General features: G+C 40.9%; 1 protein-coding gene across 4 annotated transcripts in view; it reads left to right on the top strand.

The window, feature by feature from the left end:
• The first annotated feature begins 1,109 nt into the window (after window positions 1-1,109).
• The window catches only part of SULF1 (sulfatase 1), a 153,770-nt gene continuing 138,587 nt past the window's right edge, over window positions 1,110-16,292 (top strand). For 2 of the 4 annotated variants that reach the window (XM_075920557.1, XM_075920559.1), the window contains exon 1: window positions 1,110-1,440. The gene's annotated coding sequence lies outside the window, so the exon portion shown is untranslated. Of the gene's footprint in view, window positions 1,441-2,598; window positions 2,697-16,292 lie in introns of all 4 variants that reach the window. The other 2 variants (XM_075920558.1, XM_006131496.4) reach the window with 2 other exon arrangements.

Here is a 16,292-nt window from a genome sequence, read left to right as displayed (position 1 = left end):
TTGAAATGCAGAATTAATGCAAACTGTCAAATCTGGCACATGGTTAAAAAAATCTCTCTCCCTTCCACACCATCGTATTTTAGTGAACAAGAAAGGAAGGCTCTATTGTGTAAGCTTTTCTGGGCACTTATCATTAGTGCCTGAGCTTCTCACATAAATTAATGATTTTCTCCTTAGAGCATCGCTGTGAAGCAGAGAAGTACCACTATCCCCTTTTTATAGATAGGAAACTGAGGCACAGAAATTGGCACAAGGTCACAGAGGCAGGACCAGGAACAGACCCCAGATATTCTAGTGCTTGAGAATGTGTTTGTACTGGGTATAAAATGCTTATATATAAAGACAATTAGCTCTATAGTATTAACATGTCTGAGGCCATCTCCATTTTAAAAACACACCGAGAGAGGGGGTGAGAAAGTCAGAGGAGGACTCTGTCCTAGTTTGATCAGAAACTGGAAACAAAAACTTTAAAGGGAAGTAGTCCATAAGCTATTTTGAATGTGCTTTTAATCACAGAATGAAGAGATCTAGTTTTAATGGTTACAAAAACCTTGCGTGTTCAAAAAGACAATTTTGAAAAAATTGGATTAGCCAACTTTTAGCCCTTGAAAATGTGCTGTTTAATAGAAATCCACATATTGACATTAAATATTGAGGCATAGACGTGTGGTAAACAGTGCAGACCTCTATGCTGTATGAAAAAAAGAAAGTTATGCTTTTTAGCTGCCTCTCCCCTAGCTTCCCCAGGAATGCTGGAGGCAGCCACAGTGTAATCATGGCAAGGTGGGAGTTTGGATTTCAAGATGCAAATGTCACATTTCCGTGCAAACGACTCCCACATTAACACTTTATCAGGATCTCAGGCTTCATCTTTTATCTCTTTTTAGGAAAGTGTCTCCAGAGGAGATTGCCCTCAATAGACCTGCAATAAAAAAGATTTTACTGGCTCTGTTGTGCTTCTGTGCATCCTACTGTGAGGGTCCCAGTGGTCCCTTGGGAATACAAGGAGTTGTGAGAACACAACTGGCCACCAGAACAATCCACTCCCTCTACCTTCCCACTAGCACCTCCCACTTCTTCTTTCTAGCCGTCCTTTTCTCTCTCAAAATCTCAGGTTACTTTGCTAAGAGTTCTCAGAGCTACAGTTTCTGTCCTTGTCTCTCCCTCCAGCTCCTTAAGAGACACCCAGCCCCAGCGATTGGATTGGGCAGCCCGTCTTGACACACCACTGTGCTGAGTGCCTGAGGACGTGTTTCAACAGATGGTTGGGGTTAGTGTGTGTCATCACATTCGAGTGGGGATTAGGGAAAGGAGGCTGCCTTGCTGGAGCTGTGTGGTCTTCTGCAAGTGTGAGTTGCCAGCAAAAGAAGAGCTATTTAGCTTTTTGGGAGAAGAGGGAGGATTCATTTTCAGCAGCTAAAAGAAAAGCAGTTTGTTCAGGTAAAGTAAAAGGCATTTAATGCTCTCTCCCCCCCCCCCTTTTCCCTTCATGGTTTTGAATGGAATGCTAGCACAGCACACTTGTCAAAGCCAGTTGCTGCTGCCTTATCAATGCAGCTATTGTATAGCTGACAGATAACTGCGAACATAGCTTGATGCTTGGCTGTCTTTATAGAACTAACAATCTTAATGCAGTTAAGGTCACGCTTTTGAAGGTGTAGATTAGAAAATCTCCTTTGGAGCAGTGTATCTGCTACTTATTCCCCCCACCCCCTCTCCACACACACATGTGCTAAAAACCTTCAGTAAATGAGAGATCGCCAGTGCTATCATAATAGTAGTTTCATTTTCTAGTAATATGACCATCTCTCCTTTTACGTTAACGAATTAGTGAAAACTACTGGGGAAAATACAGGGGGAAAGCCCCTAGCATGGTGTTTCTGAGATGCGTTAACTGCTTTTTTTATGCAGCGTGGACTGTCTCTGCTTCATTGTGAAACGAACCCAAATGTTTTGAAAATGCATTTGATATGTCTGCAGAGTTGGAAGACTCCTTTATAGAGACCTGGATGGGCTCCTGATGATTGGAGTATAAACAGCTTGGCTCACACATGAATTTAAAAGTTAGGAAAGAACCAGAGGAAAGGAGGAAGTGAGAGACTACAATGCGCTTGCAGCTGCAGCAGGGCAGATGGATGTAATTCATTTGCAGATCTGTTTGTGAAAGTTTTACAAGTCATTGAAAACTAAGTAGCATCACTATAACGGATCATTAAAGGCCGGGTATATTTATAGATGCTAAACAGGCTATCTGAAGTGTTAATTAAATGTAACGGGATTTTTACCGCTAGGCATGAAGAGAGGCAGAAATTTAATTAGAAATTAGTCACTGTAAGTACTTACTGTCACTTTCACTTAATGACTATTAATTTCATTGGTATCTGGGGAGGAAAGAGCCACTGAATTAAATAAAAAGCCATAAAAGTGATTACACATTAGATTCTGGATATTTTAGAATTAATCTTCTCAGTTTATTCCTTTACTCTTTCTATTTTGACATTTACTGAAGGCTGAAGTGACTTGTTTTAAAATAAATCCATAAAAATGTCTTTCCTTAAATAAAAACTAAATGACTTGTTCCATTTGCCCCTATAACAGATCTTCCATACAGTACCTCTCACACACCTGTGGTGCCCATGAATGATTGGTTTCTGTTACTTGTGAAAGAAATCTAACACTGTCCTCACCATATACAGGTGAGATATTCTGTATGAAATCTGTTCTGAAATAAGATCTGTTTAGTAGGCTCTGAGCAAGGGGATTTATGGCTGGTGCTTTGTGATTTTGGCACTCAACTGTGTAACGATGCCCATAAAACCATGTTTCAAGTTGCACATATAGTTTTGCCTCAAACCAACTTTTTTTTTTTTTTTTTTGAGCAGGCTGTTTGGCTGCTTTACAGATTGTTCTCAGCTTGTATTTTCAAACATGTTCTTTAATAAGACTGTATCCTCATAAATGACCCATAGCAATTTTAAAGAGTGTATTAGCTAAATCCTAATAAGACAGCATAACCTGACTGGGATTGAGTGAAGAAACTGGAGCATATTGATTTTTCACTCAGCCCAGTTTTTCTTTCTAATGAGCAGTGGAAACTTTTGAAGGCTTTATTTTTTTAACAGAAACAAAACAAAAAACCACCCCAAAACTAGGCTTGTGCTAAAATTGCCTATACAATTTGATTTCTTCACATTATTCTACACATTTTTGGTTGACATGAAGTCTTTTAAGTCAGCTTCTGTCTATGAAAATATGGTTTAGCCTGCTAACAAAGACAAGGTGCAGCAGTTTCAGGAATGTGAATTGCATTGCACATTCTGCTGTCACAGTCTAATTATAAGGCTTCCTTCTCCATGGATTTCTGTCAGATGGGTCATCAGATGTAATCTTTTAAGAAAATGTTTGGATATATATAACTGTCCATCTTCTTTATTATTTTAATATGGAAAAGTAGTTTGCCCAACACTGTCAGAAAAGCTTATGAAGAAAGTGGGGATGTTAAATTATGTTTCCCCTTCCCTTTTAATGATGCGGGCTGCTTAAAAAGACAATGCCCCTTGGGTAGTCCAGCTTCTTGTCACAATGTAATCTACTGTTCTGAATGGTAAACATTCAAAGACATATTTATGGCGACTTCTACATACCTCAGTTTGACATTTGTTTTCTTCTTGAGAGCACTTGTGTTGGGTACACATGAAGTTCCCATTAGCATCCTAACAGCTGTAAAAGTGTTCAGAGCCCACAAAGATGTCCCTCAGAGTGAGATCAAAATAATCTGAGAAAAGAGCTGGAACCAATACAACTACCGTGTATCTCCCCCCCCCCCCCCCCCCCCCAGATGATTTGCCAATAGACACACAAGGTCAGAAATTCCAGAGGTACAAAAAAGATCTAAAAATTGCTGCATGATCTAGAATCTAAAAACCCCTGCATTTTTGTTGCTGCTAATTTGCTTGATAGTATGTTGAATACCAGGTATGTCTGTATTACCAGTTCTTCTTGTGTTATGGGGTAATTTACCCTAAATCAGAGTTTTACTCATGTTCCTCCTCAGTGAAGACTGAGTCAAATTCAGACTAACTCTGTAGCTTATTTTCCCTAAGTGTCTTTTTTTTAACCCAACGTTACAAGCAAAAGTCAGAACCCACGAACTGTTTTCTAGCCAGAATGTGTTTTGCTGTGGGTTGTCTTAATTATGTGTCTGTTAGTTGTCAGGGGCTTCCTCCATTTCGCACTTTATAATCAAGGTGGGTGAGCTGGTTCAAGGCCTAAGCAACAGAAGTTGAAGTTTCATATTGGCTCGCCTTTTCTGAGCTTTCACTGGCATGACTCAGTTTGAGAAAGAAAAGCTTAAAAATGCTTGGTGTAAATTCAGTTTTTTTTTAAAGTTGGTATCTTTCCAAGTGGCATGTAAATAAGTAAAAAAAAAAAAAAAAAGTGCAGGCTAAATAGAATGTAGGACAGCATTAGAAGGAAAGGGATATAAATGGGAAGTATTGGTGTGAGAGTTATAATCACAGTTCTCACTCGAGGCGGGGACTGATAAAAGCAAACTATTTAAAATGTTGTGATGCTGGGGACATTATTTCCAAATGTGGAAGACATTATAAAGCCACACTCATAGGAAGTTAGGCAACTATGGAAAGAATGATTTTTTTAATTGTTTGCAAATTCTATTCTGACTAGATCATTTTATTACAGAGAATTCTGAATAAAAATGATTTTTAGCTAGTATTGTGCCTTCAGTTTTGCCCCAGGGAGCATAAAGAGTTTTAAATATTATTTAATGACAGGGGTTGTCTTTAAAAAAAGGGCTTCACCCTTGTCATGGAAGTCATGACTTTCGTGGCTTTTTAAAAATATATACAACCATGACACTTAGGGATTTAGTGGAAAGGGGAGTTAAATTGATACGATAACAGTTGAGGACTTCACTCTAAGTGCCCTGAGAACTGCAAAGTTAAACAGTGACAACTCAGTGGTGAAGCAAAAATACCCCAAGTTCTGCTAAGGTGTTTGCCTCAATATGGTGTTGAATTGTGTTCCTGTTCTTTTTTTTAAAAGTTTTTTCAGGTTCTTGTATTATGAGAGTGTGCTCACTTGGCCATCTATTGCCCTTGAAGACGCACAACACCATAGGTGCTGGAACTGCAGGTGCAGCACCCCGTGATTTGAAGTGGTTTCCATTATATACCTGATTTATAGTTTGGGTTAATGACTCTCAGCACCCCCACTATACCAATTGTTCCAGCCCCCTGCATAGCACTGTAAAAAACTATCTTTACAACTAAAATGCCTAGGCAAGGATCCTATTTAAACCCAGCCTGCAATTACTCTCAATATATATACTTCTCCAAAATCAAGGTGGTCATGTCAACGGCTTTGTGGGCATAACAAGGGTTAAGGAGTTTCATAGATTCTGGCATCAAAAGGGACCTAGGGATCAGTACAGGCCTTCATAACGCAGGCCATGGAACATCCCCAAAACATTCGTTTTTCATTTACAATTTGCCAGTGATGAGGAAACTTCCACAGTCCTTGGTGTTCTCTTTACTTTTCTGGGTGCTTATTGACACATGTGACATTTGGAAACTCACCTAGACAAGTAAGGGGATGGACCATTATCCACCTTGTAATCCCAAGGGTATATCTACACAGCAGTGTTATTTTGGAATAACTGATGTTATTCCTAAATAACATAGTCGGCATCTACACTACACACAGTTATTTTGACATAATGTCGAGCTGGAAGACTTCTTACTCTGACTCCTATAACCCGCAATTTACAAGGAGTACAGGAAGTCGGAGGAAGAGTGTTCTTCCTCAGACTTCCTGCTGCATAGAAGGCGCCAAAAGCCGAAATAAACTATTTTGATTTAAGCTAAGCAATTAACGTAGCTGAAGTTGCGTAGCTTATTTCGGCTTTAGCCCTGCTGTGTAGACGTGCTATTAGTGTCTTATAGCTTTGCATCTTTGGTCCCGAACTCCAACCCCACCAGCCTGCCAGCAAACCACAAGCCTCACTCTGGCTTTTGCCCAACATGGTTATTTCTTGCAGGCAGACCCTGCCGATTCCAAATTTGCCTCCTAATCACTCAGCTCAGGGCTTCATAAAGAAAGTGTTAGGTTTGCTGCTTTTGCAGAAACACTCCAACCTATCGGTTTTCCAGAAGCATACATTTTACTGAAATAACACATCACTTGTTATTTATGATGAAAGCAAAATAAGTTTATTAACAAAAGAGCTTGGCTTGAAGGGATACAAAATAAAAGAAATGAAGGGAAAGTTGCCCATCAGAAAACAAAAGTGAAATCAGATTTATAAAAGTCTAAAACAGCAAGTTTTATTCAAGATAGTTTCTCTCACCTTCCCTCCTTCCCTTCCTCCCTCCAGTCTCCTTTCTAGCCTATACTGGCTGGCATGGCCAGGTCCCATCAAAGATACAATTGGTTGGTTTCTTTGTCTCCTAAAGTGAAGGAGAAATATTGGAGTCTTCCTCTATTCCTTATGTAACCCTTATGCCAAAGAGAGTTGGTTTCAGCAAGGGCCAAGTTCAACATCTAGGAGTTCTCTTAATACAAAGAGAACCAGCTTGAGTTTCCACCCAATAATCTGGGAATAACTAATGCCATCCCTGAGTACTTCTAAGAGGCAATATTTTCCCAAGCCTAAGCACTGAGTCTATGTATAACTGCAAAGAACTTTTATTAAAAGGGAAATGGAACTAAGTATTAATTTGGGAAAACACCTTTATTGTAGTCAAAAGTATGTGACCATTAACACATGCAATTGTTTCATACCTTGTGGGGTAAGTTTGAAGAATGCCTATTCCTTTAACATTCCCGCCACCATCCTTCACTGCATGCCACTAGCAAAAACCCAGAATTCAGAGGTATGTTCGCTTCCCACCCATTAAGCAATGTCTGTGGTCGCTGGGCACCTCTTCACCAGCTGTTTACCACTGCCTATGCTGCCATTGGTCACATGCTGCTGCTGCTGCTCTTGCTTTACACTGCTGTGGCCAGTTGTTCACTGTCATCTCTGCAGTCCTGTGTTCTGAGATTCTAGTATTTAGTGCAGACCCTTAGTGATTTCACTGGGTGAAAGGGAGCCTTACTGCCACAGCCTCTGCATTGTCTTTCATCTTACCACTGTTCCTATACTGCAACTAGCCTCTAGACTTGCTCCTCCATGATTCCACTCTGGTAAGCTCTGAATAGAAACAATGACTCTCCATTGAGTCTAATCAACTCTAAGCACTGGAGAGGCATCAAATGGCATCTAGAACTCTTTAAACAGTGTCCACACATCCCTCATCATCACTGGGATTTGTCCCCCTCTGCTCCTGCTAAGTGAGTGAGGTTCAGTTGAGGGTGACCTCCCTCAGTCAGGGCAGGGTAAGTGTATTTTTCTGCCCTTTACTCATACAATAAGGACTATTGCATTTCATTACCCCTGCACTCAATGCTGATTTGTAACTCAGCATCAGCCAAAGGTGATCATTTTAGCACAGCGGCTCCATCATTCTGTGCATCTAGGCAGAGTAGGCACATCTATGCAAACACGATCTGTTTCTGAAAGTTTTTTCCCCCCTACAGCTCATCACTCGATGTCAGGGGATAGCTCATTCAGAGCCTGCTTACAATTCTATCCCCCAAAGAGATGTCTTTGTCTTACAAATCAGGGAGGCCTCCTGGGTATTCACACTCCCATGTCTCTCTGGGGTTCAGGAGCCTCGTTTATTCTCTGTCTTTCTATCAGGATAACTCCCACCAGTTTCACTCAATGGTTTTGAGCACTACTAATATGTAACTTGAGATATCTCGGACAATAAACTGGTTTGTCCTCTCTGGTCTTAACCATGTTTTAATAATATAATGCAAAGGTAATTCATTACTTCACATATAACGTAAACATGTCAATTTTATAATATAGCCAGCATGCTGTTAACTTTCACATGATACCTCAACAAGGCATATTTTGTATAAATACTATTGCAATAGTGTGTCAATATGGGGATGCCTAGGGTCACCATGCTAGAGCGCTGGACCTTTTCAGACTCAACCATCACTAATCACTTAGGGTATGTCTACACTTGCCCCCTACTTTGAAATAGGGAGGCAAATGAAGCATACCAAAGTTGCAAATCAAGCCCGGGGTTTAAATATCCCGCGCTTGATTTGCATGTTCCCAGCCGGTCGCCATTTTAGAAATTCACTAGCCCGGAGTAACTGCCCGCGTCTACACGCGGCAGTGAAACGGGAATCTGATTTAAAGCCCCTAATTCAAATTAGCTGGCAAACATCATTGCAGGAGGAATACCAGCTAATTCGAGTTAGGACTTTAAATCGGACTCCCGTTTCACTGCCGCGTGTAGACGCGGGCAGTTACTCTGGACTAGTGAATTTCTAAAATGGTGACTGGCCGGGAACATGCAAATCAAGCGTGGGATATTTAAATCCCGGCCTTGATTTGCTACTTTGGTATGCATCATTTGCCTCCCTACTTCAAAGTAGGGGGCAAGTGTAGACATACCCTTGGTCATAGTGAAGCATTTTGTAGTAGTTGCTCTTTTTACTAAGGCTCCCATTACTGCCCTGAATACTTGCCTGGACATATTTCCAACCCTGAGCATTGTACAGACTGATACATAACTAACAATTACATTTTTGTGAATATTTTTCAGACACCTCACAAATATAGTATTGGTAGAACCTTGAGCCTACTTGCTGCTATCTCCTTTTTTTACATCATCACTAAAAGATTGTGACAAAGTAATTTTCCTTAAAACTAGGTTTACATTCTTTGAGACAGAGCTGCAAGAGGATCAGGTCTGTACTGTAAATTTGGTCAACTAATGGTTGTTTTTTTACCTAAATATCAGAAAAATTATTTAAAATATCTAGTTTTCTATAGAAATGTTAAGCTTTTTAATTGAAAAGCTGACAGTGAAAAACTTCCACTCTGGTGATTCATGGGAGCAGTCATTTTGGTGCCTCACACTCCAATTTTCTATAGTAAGGAATCTCTGGTAGGCTTATATCTCCCATGATGCACTACAATGAATCATGTGGCAGTTGTGTGGCTCCAATATATCATGGGGAGATGAAGTTTAGCTGGGGTGCCTGACCCATAGAGAAGAATGGAAGTGCTTTGGTATGTGAATGGTGAGTACTTGGTTCTGGAAAATGAGCATATGGGGGATTATGAAGGCGGCTTGTCTCAAGAACCTCCATAAAAACGGGCCAGTGGCCTGTTCCAACCTTATAATTCCAGTGTTCAAAGCTAATCATTGTTACAGAACCTGCACCTTGTTTATGGTTGCCAGATGGTTTCAACAAAAATACTGGACATACTTGACATTACATTGCAATCTACATTACATCTTATTTAGAAAATACCGGACATTTATATTTTCTCAATTTGTTTCCCGAACAGAAAGCTCAAATACTGGATGACATCTGCCAACCCTAATCTTGTTCAGCTATTTTCATGTAAAAAGACAAAGAAGTGTTACTGAGCCTATGAATCTAAATGTAGACGTGCCAATGGCAGTACTTGCAATATTAGTACAAGTCTTGTGACATTTTGTGTTGTTCTTAAAGCCACAACTATTGAGATCAAGAGGTTATATGAGAATCTTGAGCTTATTTTAAAAAATATCTAGCCCTTCCAGTTGCAGAGAGAGAATAAAGTTGTTGCAGCCTCATTTCAGAAAGCGGAAGGCAAATAAATAGAATCCAAAATATATTTTACAAATAAAAAAGTTCTATGATTTTAAGTCAGACTCATCATTTGTGAATATTTGGGATTGGCAATACTGTATCTTCAACTTGCAAATATTTTTAATGACTTTTGCCCTTTCTCATTGTGATCAAACCCTGAGGCATTTCTGAAAATTTTCCTAATAAACTTACAGGCTTTTTAATGTTTTATTGCAACAGACAGACAGCACACTGTAGAGCTGTGTGTGACAACTAAGCCTTGTAACAAGGATGGAGTCTCAAGCATGGACAAACATGATGAGCAAAGGGATAAATGTGTGTAGTTGCATAGAACAAATATCTGGTTTCATGGAGAGAATTGCTTCATTGTGCCTCAGAATATTGAAGTGTCTGTTTGCTGCTTCTGTGCTTTTAAATGAACTCTGGAAACAAACTGTTAAAAAGAAGGAAAAGTGAAGCTGAACTATGCATTGAATTGTTGCTTTGCAAAAGCACCTTTTAATTATTAGACTATAATATGTCTTTCAGCTGAGCATAAGGTTGAGTGCAACAGCAGACGAATAGGCCTTCAGATTTTAAAATTAACCTGCACACAAGGAATGATGAGTAAATGGGGGTGAGCACTGACTTTATCTAAATGGCTTTGAAATAGCTCTTACCGGTTCTTTGAATCTGTCTTCCACAGATGGGCCTCTGACTTTTTACAGCATTTACTGAGACCCTGTTGCATTTAAGAGATTAGAAGGAAAGCTGGTTGAACCATTTTAGCGAACTGGAAATGAGTTCAGTCACTTTTCCTACTTTCAAATAATCCATGAAAACACTCTTACAAAATTAAAGTCTTGAAATTACAACTGGATCAGCTAGTTCAGACCAATGCACCTATTAGGAGCTTCATCCAGTCAAAGGGACTCTATGGGGGTCTGTGATTGAAAATGTAATTGCAGGATCTAAGGTCTACTTCATTTATTCTAAATTATCTTACTGCATTACATCAAAGTATTTCTGTAATACCCAGGCCCACTGTCAGGGCCCAGGGTTCCCAGCCACTGCTGACGCTGCTACTGCTCTGAGGGCTGCCCCCAGCTCCACCCGAGGCCACGCCTTTATGGGCACAAGGAACCATCCCTTCCCTTCCTTGCAAAGTGGCTTAAGTGAGTTTGTCCATTACACTGGTAATATCCACTGCTCCCAGTTGATAGAGTATCCCCACAGATCCAGTGCTTACCTCTGCTTAATTTGCATCAGGGCTGTATCCCAGCACCTCAAGGGCTTTGCCATTCACTGTCCCGGCACGTCTGCTGCATGCTGTGCCAGTTATGAATGTAAAAAAAATCGCTTGAGCCCCAGCACCTCTTTCAGTACAAATTGAGCGGGGGGGAGGAGGGGGAGGGAGAGAAGGGAGTACAAGGAGAAATGTAAGGGGATCAAAGATGTTATAGAGCACAGGTCAGGAGTTGTGAGGGTTAGGAGAGAGAAGCAATCATGGGCGGAACGGGAATATCTGACTTGGGGGAGGGAGAGGGATAATGGAAGGCAAAGAAAAAAGAAACTGGAGGTTCAATATCATATGTTTCATGACTCGGCTGTTCCAAACCTTATGAGGATTGCCTCCCACTAATTTGGCTGTGTGGGAAGTATGCCAGTCCAAAATTAGAGAACAGCAGTGCCATAATAAACTGAACATACAATAAATAATAAGAAGAGAATGCCTCTCCACTTTCCATTTTTCCAAAGACGGAGGAAAACAAAAATGTTAGATTTCAAAGTAAGCCTAGAGTGTTGGTGAGTTTTTTTTTTTAATTTAAATATTAAATCAGTCATTGTACTCCATTTTTTCAGAGACTACAATGACATAATTACAGAGCCTACAGAGACATAATTGTTGTCACTCTCCATTATTTCTATTAAAGAAGATAATTAGCTCTGATATATGGTTTCTTTAATCTATATCTAACATTATAAATAACAATCCAAGGTATGTTTTTTCCTATTATCTTCTTTACTTTTGGAGTCAAAGTATTAACTGAAATTGCATCAATATCTACTTGGCCACCAGAATCAAGGATTAGAGGGAATGGATTACTGCAGTTTGAGCAATAAAAATATTCTGAAGTAAACGCTAGTTCTATTTATCTGCCAGGCATTATGCTAGTTCCTTTTATTTTAGTATCAGTAGAAAGTCAACATTCTTATCTCACTGTAAATTTCAGCCTATAGCTGGCAATGCAGACTTATAGGCTAAGACTTTCTCTACTCTGTTGCTGTGTGAATTCAGATTCCAGTTCACACACAGTGACACTGAGGGTTCTTGATCCTTGTTTCTCTGGTGCAGAGGTGCTCCTTGGAAATGTGCCCCCAATGTGGGAGGTGAAAATAGAAGGAGGTGGAGGAGAAAAGTCAGCATATGTGCTCTGTGGACACAAGACTCTTTAATCAAGCTATTTGCTTGTTTGAGGAGCTTGTAGGGGAGACATAAAAAACAAACCAACCCCCACTCCTTAAACCTCCAAAGTCAGAAAGTAAGTAAGTATGCCTTTTACATTTTCCTCCAGCTCAATAGTTCTCAACAAGGGTCCCAGGGGTCCCTTGGGGGTCTGCAAGCAGTTTTCATGGGGTCCACCAAGCATGGCTCACAATAGCATTAGACTCACTAGAGCAGGGCTCCTCAACTTTGGAAGCCCCGGGGGCCACAATGATACTTACAGCACATGCCAAGGGCTGCAACTTAAGTGTTGTTGCATATACATGCAAATATATATGCAAATCTATGCAAATAGCTTCTTTCGCACTGAATACAAAGTACTTCCCACAATGTGCCAGTGCTCCCAGCACCTCCTCCCTGGGGACTAGAAACGCTGACACCCTGTACCTGTCTGTTCCAGCCAGCCCGTCTGCTTGCATCTTTCAGTGCTCATCCTCACTTGGGAGATGTCTCACTGTTGTGGAGTGTGCTCTCAGTGGAAGCCATGTTCAAAAGATCCCACCTGCTGGCCATGTGTTTAGCCCCACATAATCCTAAACCACCTGCATATGGCCCGTGGGCTGCATGTTGAGTAGCCCTGCCCTAGAGCCAAGAGCAAAAAGCCAAAATCCTGCCATTTGGGACTGCAGCTCAGGGCCCCATGTCCCACTGTTTGGGGCTGAAGTTGAAGAAGCTTAGCTTTGTTTTGCCTCCCCGCCTCCAACATTTGCGATCCCAGGCTCTTGCCCTCTTTGATGCCTCCTAACACTAGCTCTGGCTTTTATAGGCAGAAAAAGAGTTGCTGTGACACAGCTGGGCTGTGGAGTTTTTATAGTGTGTTGGCGGGGGAGGAGGTATGGGATCTGAAAAAAAAAGATTAAGAACCATTGCTCCCTCTTACTGCTTTTCATTCCCATTGCATCCCTCAATTCCGTCTCTTTGGATAAACCTCCACCTGCATTTTGAATGTAGAGCTTGTCTGCACCACAGCAGCGCATCAGGGGACCTACTTGCAAGGAAGTCACCCCTCAATACATTTTTAGAGAATTCCATCTTGTAATGTAAACAGAATCCAGTGGAGCAGATTGTGCTTTTGAACTCCATTTATAGCTTCATGGATGCCAGGGAACTCTGTGAAGTTCTTTTTTGGAAACCGTCCTTTCATTTGGCAAGCCAGGGATTGCTTCCATCTGCTTCATGGGAGAAAGAGAGGGGTTTGGGAATCTTTGGGGAGCACAAGGCCATCAGCATGGAGGTGCTGAGTCTCCAGTGGCTCCGTTCCCCAAAAGTGTCTGACTCCCCCACACTTAAGCATGAGAAATGAACTATATTCCCTGCCTGCTACACGGCATGGTATGGAGGGGACTATGTGAATTCCTCTCACCTCTTACCCATCACTCCCTATGCATGCATAATGGATTTGTGGAGTAGATTGTAAAGATAGGGTGAATGCAGTTGTGGAGACACTTGCTCCCTTGGCCTCTCTCCCCTCCCCATTTCAGCATGGGAAGTAAGATCTGCAATGATACTCCTAAAGGAAACCAGCACACTGGTTTTTCACCTGTTCTGTTTTAGAGCAGGCTCAATAAATATATTTCAAACAAAACTGTTAACTAAACAGTTAGTGCAGATCGCGCACAGATGTTGAGGCTGCTGCAGTGGTAGATATTGGAAACTTTAGTGCATTACAACACATAGTTCTAAACCCAACTCTTAGCACCTGGAAAGTTGCTACTGCCAAAGGTGGGCTAGTTCCCATGCTGGTGGAAAGAAGAAAACATTTATATACAACTGTATAACATGAACCTACATTGAAGGCACCTGCCCTGAGTTTGTCAACAGCCTTAGTGTTGGTGTGGATTATTCATTACTTCTAGGCATCCAACTAGCCACACCTGCCAAAAATGCCATTTTTCTTTTCTATAACTGGCAATAAGAGTGTGTGCTGTCCTTTTGGATTTGAATTAGTTGCAGAGATTCATTTATATGTGTGGCCTGGGATTGGTTTACAGAGATTCTTTAATTTATAAGGCCCTGCTCTACAGTAGGGAGTTATTTTGAAATATCTCCCCTTTTTTCAAAATAATAAGTGGAGCATCCACACTATTTCGAAATTTGTACTCCTGCTTTCCTTGGGGAATAAGCTTAGTTTGAAATAGTTATTTCAGGAATTATTATTTCAAATGTAGTTATTTCAAAATAGTGTCTACACTAGGACACTAATTTAATTTTGAAATAATTAAATGTCCTAAGTGTAAAACATGCCCTAAGTGTGAAACTATCCCAATCAAAAAGGTGCAATTGGTCCAGAGCACAGTAGCTTGTCTGCTGGGCCACACACATTCTCCAAGAGTACACCACTTGCATGTTCCAACCACGTTTTGGACTCAGAGCTGGTATTAAATATAAGCTCCCCATTTTAATCATCATCTTCAAGGTCTTCCATGTGGCTGGTCTCTTCTTCTATTATCATGGTCTTTCTCAACTCCACTGAAATAATGAAATTGAAAACTTGAAGAGCACAATTTATGGGTGGGAGACAGCTTTCTCTGCAAATGGTGCTTTGGCTTTCATATCCTGAGACAAGCACCACAAGTGAACTTGGATGGATAGATAAGGAACTGCTAGTACTGGAAAAATAGAAGTATGAACAACCTACAAAACACAAGACTTTTTAAGGAAGATTTTCTTTAAAAAAAGTACATACTGGGAATTGTCCTAGTATTAATCATTATTTGGGTGAGATTCAGCACACTGCTTACATACTTCATTTGTCAGTCCCACTGTTTAGATGCTATTTTCATATCTGATTCTGAATATCATCTGGCTTCAATATCGGTCTGATCCCATCTCTGTCCATCCTTATCATATGATCCCATCTCATAAAATTATTTCCTGACTTTGTGTTCTCTTCAGAGCAGGGAGGCAATCTAGTACCCTTTCCACTTCCCGGATTTTTAGTATCTGTAGGAAATCAGTGGTTAGCCTACTCGCTCATCCTGCATCTGTGAGCAAGTGAGGGGTAATACTCTTTTCTGGACATTCCAGCCATTCAGTTAACTAAATTGCCTGCAAGAGTTGAACCCTAGAAAGTCTCCAGAAATGCCAGGGAAGCAGGAAGTGAATGCATGCAGCCAGGAAAGTCAATGAAAACAGATTGTGGGATTTTGAACTGGAAGCAGGACCTCCCTGCTGTTGTCTTTGTGTGACTGCAGGAAAGCTGGCCAGGTAGCTGACTTAAGCCAGGAAGCATGGCATGGGGAACCGAGGGCCAACAGATATGCAAGTAGAACAGGGAATGTTTAGTCAGATGCAATGAGTTTATTCTATTTATTTTTGGATTTGTTGGACTTGTCGGTGCTGAGCTCATGTTACCCCCTTATACTATTATTTTTAAACTGAATCCCAGGGAAACAATTATTTGTGGTATTAATCTTACCTTTTTTTTTCAGTTGCTCTGTAACACCTAACTACTGATTAATGTTTTACCAAGTATATCTTTGTTTTATTAATAAAATCACCTTTTTTTAAGACTGTGATCTGATTCCTGTGTCTTAAAAGGCAGGAGGTTCCATGTGCATGTGCAGATTAATTCTGGGGCACCTCTCAATTCTACAGATAAAGATCTGGGAGCAGGATTGTTTTTAGACCTAGTGAAGCAGGATGTTGAGCAGTAGAACAACCACCGCCAAAGTAGGTGCGTGCAGAAAAATGCCACAGTTTTAGGGATATTGAGGAAAGGGGTATCTAGGCTAGAAAGGCAGAAAATTCCAGAGAATGCTGAAATCTTCATCAATTGCATGTTCACCTGGGAAACTGGTGGTGGGAGTCTTTCCTCTGTTACAGATATGTGGGAAGTGTTTGGTTACTATCTTCCCTTACAGAAATGAAGGCTCTTGGCTGGGTGCACTGGAGTCACCTACAAGGTAGGTTTCACTCTTCCCCTTCTGACAAAGGGTGTGTTGACCTCTATTCCAGAGGTGGCAAACCTCTGATATGCCAGTCGCAAGTAGTTCATGAAGGCTAATCACTGGTGGGCCACAAGACGGTTTGCTTACCTAAGCGTCCATAGGCACAAAGCCCCACAGTTCCTGGTAGCTGC

The sequence above is a fragment of the Pelodiscus sinensis genome, chromosome 2 (genome assembly GCF_049634645.1).
Source record: "Pelodiscus sinensis isolate JC-2024 chromosome 2, ASM4963464v1, whole genome shotgun sequence".
Taxonomy (NCBI): Eukaryota; Metazoa; Chordata; order Testudines; family Trionychidae; genus Pelodiscus; species Pelodiscus sinensis.
The sequence above is the reverse complement of the archived record's forward strand: the minus strand, read 5'-3'. Positions and strand labels throughout refer to the sequence as shown.